The 9,464-nt window shown below is 33.9% G+C and overlaps 1 long non-coding RNA gene across 1 annotated transcript; it reads left to right on the forward strand.

Moving 5' to 3' along the window:
• The first annotated feature begins 2,803 nt into the window (after positions 1-2,803).
• LOC111023992 (uncharacterized) lies at positions 2,804-8,560 on the forward strand. The gene is made up of 5 exons (XR_002603257.2): positions 2,804-3,022; positions 3,446-3,596; positions 7,419-7,510; positions 8,171-8,239; positions 8,350-8,560. It is a non-coding gene; the product is annotated as an uncharacterized LOC111023992 (long non-coding RNA).
• The last annotated feature ends 904 nt before the right edge of the window (positions 8,561-9,464 follow it).

A 9,464-nucleotide genomic window follows, 5' to 3' on the forward strand; every position in this document is an offset into this window, starting at 1 on the left:
TAAGAGTTATAAAATGTGGTAGATCGAAATTAAAATCTATAATAAAGAATTGCATGCAAATATAAGGTCTATGTTAATTAATTTTAAAGGGGTTTAAAATTAATTAGACCTTAGGTTATATCTTCTAATATGATTAGGGGGTAGTCTTTTTATTTTGTTTTAACTAGGTTTAAAATGAAATGATAAAAGACTAAATATAAAATATTGCCTATAAGAGAACCCTGTCTAAGGACGGTTCTGTCTAGGTTGAAGTACTTAAGTTGACCGTAACGGAACACCTCTACCTGGGAACCGACCTGGGGGTTGAATTAGTCAATATTTTATATACATGCATTAATGTCGTTGGTTTATTAAAATGTTTAATGGACTAAAACATTTATGTACAACTACCAATATAATAGTTATATTAGGCCGACTAAAAATTCACTTAGTTAATTTCACTTAGCCGGGATTTATCTAAGTAATATACCCTAGTCTTAGAATACTAAGTGGGAGCAAAAGAGAATACGTAATATACATCGTATATATTTGATATACAAAGTATATATAACATATTTTTCTCTATCTCTCACGTTCTCCTTTATATTCACACTGGGAGTTCCATGCTCGACCTCGTGTCGCCATGGGCACGACCTCCCTACAGAAGGTGTTTGCATGGTTCAATATCGAGGTGAATGGAGATAATATTCATAGTAAGTTGGAGAAGGACGTGTGACACATCCTGCGGTCTCCGCCATTGGTTTGCACTGTGAGGTTTCATACATGACCTGCGTGTCGTCCTGGAGCGACCATCCCTACGGAGGGTTCATTGTATGGAATCAAAACCAAGACAAACTCCAGAAATGGATAAGAGTCTCTTAGGTTTTGCTCCAATATTTTCCTTCCCTACAGCGGGATTATTGGGGCAGATATCTGAGGTCCGAAAATGATGGGTCACACTTACGGGGAGTTGTTAAGTTAGTTAGCAATTTCCTGATCAAATAAACGATGACTAAAGTTTATAGGAATAAGAGTTAGTCTGGTGTAAAATTTAGTTGAGAAAAAATGGTGATCTACGAAAATTTCCATGTTTTATGACATTTTATAATTGTCAAGAAAAATAAAATTATTTCAACTATCCCATGAGAGTTACCTAGACCATTTTGAGAATCTATGACATACAAAAAGTGTCACAAATTTAGCGCGTTTCATTTCAGTCGGAAAAACTACAGCTTTATGGATGATATTAATTATTTCCGGAATCTCCGATCGTATCGGATATAGATTTATGATTAACAGTTTCCCTATATACTTCATGAAATAAGTAGAAAATGGTATTTGGTATAGTGGTCTGCTTCTCCTGCGTAATTGTGCCCTTCTTCTTCGGTCCCGAGTTTGAGTCTAGTGGATTTCAATTATTTTTTTTAACCCTCTATTATTATATTTTTACAAAAAAATTACTTTAATTATTTTTTCCATTTAAAATAAATAATATGTATTTATTTTGTATCCACATTTTCTTGCAAAAATTTAATTCATGAAAATTAAGATATGATGATGAACATAAAATAATATCAGTTAATTCTAGTTTCACCAAACATTTCATAAATAAAATATTCATATTTAAATTATACCCTGATTTTTTTTTTTTGGAATGAAAGGTAGTCAACTTAACGAAGGCTTAAGAATTAATTTGGGTTTAAATTAGAACTAGTTACGTTCATGAACCTTTAAATTTTTTATAACATAAAATTTTGAATTTTAGATTAGAAATTTTTTAATTAAATCTTTGTTTGAAAAAAAAATTGTTAGATTTTTGCCCAAATTTTTAAGAATATTAGTAGAAACTTTTTTTTTTTTTAAGAAAATGGAAACAAGTCCTAATTTTTAGAATATTAATAGAAACTTTATAAAGTCTTTAAAATGGAAATTATCTATTTTACTAAATTATCTATTTATTTTGTGGTTTTTCCAGAGTTCTTTTTGTGTTCTAGGAATGTTATGTGATTTATATACATGATTTATTGAGATTCAATCGGCCCGATACGTTTAAAATATGATGAACATACAACACACAAAATCTTGATTAGAATGCAATACTTTCTCTTAATCTTTATTGATTTCTTTAACTTGATTATATTTTTCATTTTAGTTAAAAAGCACATTTGGTCCTCTAATTTCAATGAATTAGTGATTTAGTCTATGAAATTTAATTTGTAACAATGTAGTCAATATACTTTCAAATCGATAACTTTCTCAAATTCAACTCTAGTATCTAGTATTCATGTAGTTTAAAATTTGTAATAATATAGGGCTCGTTTATTAATATTTCCATTTCTTGTTTCTCGTTTCCAATTTTCTTAAGAAATCTAAGTATTTTTCAACTAACTTCGTCTCTTGTTTCACATTTTTTGGGAACATTTTCACAATTGTATAGAAATTTTGGAAACAACTAAAACTAGTTTCTCCTTCCTGATTTCCATTTCCAATTTGTTCTAAAACATAAATAAAAAAGATTGTTTTATCATACTTGAATTTTTAGAGGTTGGAACCATAGAATACATTTTTCTACATTAAAAATAAAAAAACAGAAACAAGAAACAGGAACGTTACCAAACGAGCCCATAGTCCTCCGTAAAAATATAATATTTTTTTGGAAATGGCCAATTTATATTTTTAAAGGAAAATACGGTATTATGGAAGAATAGCCGAGAGTTTTAGATCAAACTTTGAGTTTAAATTTTACTATAGGTTAATTAAAAGTAAAAAATTATAGGTTTCTCTTTCCCTTCACCTCTCATCGCCACACGTGCACCATGATTTTTCACCTTCAATCATCGGCAGACCATCATTAGGGCAACCCTTGGATACCACACCATTGGAGGGCGCATCCCTTCGTCTTTTCTTCCGTTGCAAACCGCTCAACTTGTGAGCGAGGCTGCAATCGACGGACTGATTCGAGGTGGAGGCAGCGATTCTTCGAGTCCTGCACCAGCGACCCGACGACCCGCTGATTCGAGGTGGAGGCGGCTAAAATCTTCCTGTACATTTCGATTCTCTCTCTTTAGGGTGGTTGTAGTCGAGTTGCCATTGTAGGAAACGAACATGTTAAGTGGTCCAACGCTCAAAAAATGCAGTGGTCGTAGCCTATTGAGTATTATATAAAGCATCATTGCCATGATCACTTAGTCGTATAGTACAATAGCAATATAACTACAAAGGTTCTCTATGGCGGACTGAGAATCTTGTGGCTTCAACTCTCCATGCCTTCACTCTCAAACTTTGCCTCATTATTTTCTTCCCTCTTGTTCATCTTCATCCTAAAACCCTTGCGTCAGGCTCCCCTTGTTGTTGAGAATCTTTGTATGTTTCAATTTAAACTTTAATATTAGTATTCTAATTATGCCCACTACATGTTTGATGATTTGCTTGAGAGAAAACTAATTGATTCTTTTTTGTGATGAAGGCAAGGGTGTGTTGCCGGGACTGTTAATATTGGGGTTGAACGATGGCTGCTAATGGTCAGCGTTCTTACAATTTAGAATTTTTGGCCCGTGAATAAGAGCTTGACCATAGACCAGTGGACTTTCAATATTCTTAGCAACATCTGCACTCTGGTAGTTCAATTTTTCATTGCATTTTATTAGTTATTTAATTTATATTACTTAAAGTGATGGTTTACTTTTAATTTTCCCCCTCCAAAACTCCTCCTTGTTTTTATGTGTTTTCTTGCTCTCATGCACTCGAGTAGGTGATAGATTTGTAGTGTAATTCAAGGTGTATTATTGATAGTTGTTTATTTATGATAGATGAGTTGTGTTGATGCAGAAATTTGAGCCTTCTGAGGTTCTGCCAAATTCGCACCAATCTTCTGTAATAAAGGGATCGACAAGACCTGCAAAATAGAATAGCATTAAAGACCGGTGTGGCTCTTGCCACACAGGCTCCGATGCTTAAGTGAGAATCAAAGTAGTTGAGTATGAAGTGTAGAGTGTTGTCAGCATACCTTTTAGGGTTTGGCTTACTTCCCTATTTATAGGAGTTGAATCTTGATCCCTCTAGGAATTGTGGAATTCGAATCCTGATATTATCTGAATATGGGAGAATCTTGAGGCAATCAGGATAAAGGGAATTCGAATTGTAGAAAATAGGGATTTTCTCATCCATAACAATAGCCCCCACTCTCAAAGTTGAAGATTGTCAAAGTTCTACTTTGAAAGTATTTTGTCGTTCTTGGGTTGACTATTTTTGTGGAATAACCTCTTTTTGGTCGTTGTTGATTGTCGTCTTAATTAGGCTGACTTTCCTAGCTCCCATTCTTTTTTGTTGTAGTTGGCTACCATCAAGTCTCTTAGCATTGAGAGTACTTGTCATTGTCAGTTGTCGCTTTTTATGGGCTGGCTGTTATAGTCCCATTTTCTTTTGTTGTAGTTGGCTGCAATCGAGTCCCTTAATGTTGAGAGTATTTGTCGTTATCGGTTGTTGTTTTTATGGGTTGGCCTGTTATAGTCTCCATACCCTTTTGTCATACCCTTTTGTCACAGTTTTGTAGTCAAGTCTCTTGGTTTACTCTTGGGTTTCCAACCTACTTGGCTTTCGCCAATGGTTTTATTCCCTGAGTCCAGTCGATACCATTGTCGATTATCGTTTAATGGGCTGGCTGTCATAACTCCCATTCTCTTTTGTTGTAGTTGGCTGCAATTAAGTCTCTCAGGCATTGCTATACGGTTAGTTTTTACCGTTAGATTTTGGCCTTGGGATCTAACTTCCAACAGAGCCAGTGGTACTTCATTTGGGTTTCTAACCTATTTGGCTTTTGCCCATGTTTTATACCTTAGGGTTTACTCTCGAGTTTCTAACTCATTTGGCTTTTGCCAATGACTTTTGTACCTTGAGTTTAGTCGGCACCCTTGGGTTTCTAAGATATTTGGCTTCTACCGATTTTTTACCCCAAGTTAAATCAACATCTTCGAGTTTCTAACCTATTTGGCTTTCGCCAATGGTTTTATACCCTAGGTTTCATTGATTGGTTAGGCTTGCCTGCTTTTTGTTTTAATCTTGCTAGGCTTGTACGCATGCCTTTTTCAGCACCTTGGGATTCTTTTCCCTAGTTTTACTGATTGGCTTTTAGCTTATCGGCCTGCTTCTAGGTCTGTCCCTGTTCGAGTTCCTTGACCAGCTGTTGATTAACTTACTCGTGCCCCCACTTGAGGAGGTTTTGTTTAGAGTATCAAACAAAATTTTCTCAAGTATAGAACATATGAAATAATTAATTTAAATCAAACGAAATTATCACAAATATTGCGTAAAAAAAGCACACATCATGCTTAAATAAATTTTACAATAAATAAATAAACAACATGAATGCATCACCATAATAAAACATATTGGAAAATCACACATCATGCTTAAATAAAATTGAAAATAAATAAATAAAAGATAGGCTTAGTTTTTTTTTTAACGATTCACCATCTTCAAGCCTTGTCATTCTCTTTTATCCCCATTTGTTGGGTTTTGGTTAGCTTTGATACGGCCATAAACCTTTTCTTTTCAGAAGATGTCGAGAGGGGACGAGTATACAGATTTGTAGATCACCGAAAAATTGCTAGTAGAAAGAAATCACCATTGAATAATTGTTGCCACTGCCATTCATTGTCGAAAATTATCGAATAATTGTTGCCATTTTCATTTGTAATCGATAATGCGGGGATCTATCGAGGGTGCCCGTTGTCGGGTCTAGATCTATCACCGGTGGAGGAGAGGAGTTCGTGCCATCTACTAATTCGCACCGTCACAGCTACTCAAAGGAAATGTCTTCATCGGATCTTGGTGTTTCTCGATTGCTGGTATTGTCACCATGTCTCATCGATCTTCATCGGTCTAGGAGGGTTGCTGCACTATAAATGTCATGAATCTACTCAGACAGTCGCAGATCTGGTGTGGAACGTCGTGTTTGGCCGCACTGTGGCGGGCCATTGAAGCTGTAGGGACTTTGGGCACGCCATGGAAGTAGGGATCCGCAGCTTCGAGTTCGTTGGAGAAAGAACAACATCGTCGCCTAAGAACATCGTTGCTTGGTGAAGGAGCTTACTGTTCGTAGCTCACACGCTGCCACCGATGCTGGGTGTTGCTAGAGGACGTTCATCATATTTTTATCCATGTCGAATTTTGTAAGTGTGTCGCATTGATACGATCTTCGTAGCTTGAGTACTTTTTCTGTTTGAATAACGTTTCTTCCACTTTTGTCGCTTGAACACTACTACTTATGTTGTTTGGACATTGTTTCTATCGTCCCCACAGATGGCGCCAATTGTTGATGCAGAAATTTGGGTCTTCTGGGATTTCGCCAAATTCGCACCAATTTTCTATAATAAAGGGATCGACAAGACCTGCAAAATAGAATAGCATTAAAGACTGATGTGGCTCTTGCCACACAGGCTCCGATGCTTAAGTGAGAATCAGAGTAGTTGAGTATGGAGTGTAGAGTGTTGTGAGCATACCTTTAAGGTTTGACTTGCTTCCTTATTTATAGGAGTTGAATCTTGATTCCTCCAGGGATTGTGGAATTCGAATCCTAATATTATTTGAATTGGGGAGAATCTTGAGGCAATCAAGATAAGAGGAATTCGAATTGTAGAAAATAGGGATTTTCTCATCCATAACAAGTTGCCGCTTAGAATGTTTTTCATTTCTATATATAGATATACTTAAAGTGATCAATTGTTTGAGGATATCTTAAGAGTTTTGAAGCGGGTGGGATAATCTTTATTCACAAGATGTCACCATTCTTGCAGTTGAGAAAGATGAGGTAATTAATGAATAGCAAATTATTTTTTACATTTTAAATATTGATTACATAGAGATATTACTAGTACTTTCACCTATTCACCTATCTTGACCTTAATCATCAGTAGGTTGACCATAATACTATAATGATTCTATTGCCAATTATTATCAAATAGCAACCTTGGGAGTCCTCTACGTTATGATTTATTAAGTTCGAACTCTTTGTTGTGTTCACTGGTAACAAAATAATTGTTCCTTATGGGTCCCAAGACAACTTTTGTAAAATAGTTTACCTCTCCTTCATTAGCTTCTTTTATCCTTGAAGGTATTTTACTATTGTCAACATTATTACCCCCTTAATTTGCAGAGTTGTCAAAGTCAAATAATTTTCTTATCATTGAGGCCAATGGTGGTTGAAACAGCATTTAGAGTGAATATGTTGACCATGTTCACTCATTTAGATGCTCTATTATTTGAATGATTAGATAATTATGGATACTTTATTATTTGAATGGTAAATAATTGATGTAAACACGTAAGTTGCATTGTTCTAATGTTCCTTATCTAACGTTACATGAAAGATTTATACTTATTGTTGTACTAGAACATCGATCATGATTTCTGAAAAGCATTTTGTTGGTAACCACATGTAGGAGTTGGAGATTGTGTTTCGTGGAAGATTTGTTCAAACACTTTTGCTTGATCTCCTTGTTATGAAATTGAGTTATTGTTGGGGTCTATTGAGGTATGATTCTCGGTCATTAGTTATCCCTCGTGTTCTTCATTCGATTACAAATTAGTACGTCTCATAAAGAAGTTGCATTGTTTTAATTTTCCCTAGTTTATGTTACATGAGAGATTTGTATTTATAGTTAAACTGGAACATGTATTATGATTTCAGAAAAGCATGCAAATTAGAGTGAGCTTTTTTTAATTGTTTAGTTTATTATGTTGAAGGAGTAACTTGTGGGTATCAATATTTTGAGAAAGGAAGACGTTGAAGAAATGATTTTCGAGTTGGTTCAACGAGTACTAGTATAATATCTTATCCAACACCCCTGCGCAATTGTCATACATTATATTTGATATTTTCGTACAGTGAGAGAAAGTTGTATAATCGTTGTGGCTATACTTAGTTGAAGTTAGTATTTTCAATATAATATCTTATCTCAAACATGAATCCACCTCCCCCCTACCTGCATCAAATTAGTATTTCTCGTACATATGTTGAACTGAAAGAATATACTTAGTTATGAATTTATTTTTCTAGTTTTGCTTAAACGATTTGTTCTTATGATTTATAAACAACATGTTGGTTATAGTACAAGTATTCATTCTAGACAAACCAATGCATACGTTCATATTAATGTTTTCTTAATTGTTTATTTTGAATATGTTGTTGTAGCTTGTGAGAGCGAGGTTTCGAGAAATAAGGATGTTGAAAAAATTTTGGTGTACCATCGACGTGTATGTGGTATAAACTCTGAATCCATAGAATTATAATATGTTAGCTACATACTATAATTTGACCTCTCCACAATTACTATGTTATGGATGAATATTTTACATTATTTCAATGCTTAGGTATTGTGAGAAGCGCTATGGAGAATTTTGATTCGAAGAATGTGACTCTTTGACCATTTTTTGTTGGGTTAGCAGGAACTTCATGTTTTATGTACTACTAGAATAGTTTGTTTATGTACGGGATTGATGTACATTTAAATGTAGTTTGTAATTATATTATGTATGAACACTTCGTTTATGTATATATGACTTATTTGTTTGCATTTCTTTATATATATGCCCTTGTATGACGGGAAACAACTTCTTTAAAAAATATTTCATGACAAATTTACTCAATTACAGAAAAAATATCATTGTTTCAATAGTTATGACAATTAAATGAGTACTATAGACATTTATAAATGTCAACAAAATATGTTTCGTGACAATGAAAGACTGAAATTAGCCGAGATCCCCTTCGTTCTGGAGTTCAGGACTTATTTTCTATGGATGCGAATGAAATCCATTTAGCCAATGTTTTGTCTAAATTCACTGAAGAAATGATTATTTAAAAATTGTCATTGTCGAACTTCTCTTGATTACTCAGAACTTTTATCTTAAATAAATTTTGATACGAATATTGTCATGGTTAAAAGTTTTGTGATGGTTATAAAAGTAAATTAGAAAAACATAAATTGTCACTATACCAACTTTCGTGATATTTAAAACATGTCATTATTAAATGTACCATGACAGTTTTAAGTTGTCGTTATATATATTGTCATGACTGTTTACATCATGTCAACATTAAATGTTCCATGATATTGTTAAACTGTCGTTACACATACTCGTGATGTTTATTAAATGTCATCAAAATAGTTGTTTTGACAATTATAAACTGTCAGAAATATGTTTTTTTATGACTGAAGAGCAAAATCTTTGCTTCATTTGGTGACAATTATGAACTATCATCAAATAAGTTATTTGTGACATTTTAAAATTGTGGTGGATGATTATTTCGTGATAAACTATAACAATCCTTTTAATTGCATTAATGACAATTTTTAAAAACTGTAACCTTCTTCATTTCCTTGATGTCTTAATCCATGACAGTTGTTAACTGTCACGAATTAAGTTAATGACAATTTTTAATTGTCACGGAAGACCAGTTTTGTAGTAGTGGATTCTTGATCATA

The sequence above is a fragment of the Momordica charantia genome, assembly GCF_013281855.1.
Source record: "Momordica charantia cultivar OHB3-1 chromosome 11 unlocalized genomic scaffold, Mcharantia_2.0 BLBB01000011.1, whole genome shotgun sequence".
Taxonomy (NCBI): domain Eukaryota; kingdom Viridiplantae; phylum Streptophyta; class Magnoliopsida; order Cucurbitales; family Cucurbitaceae; genus Momordica; species Momordica charantia.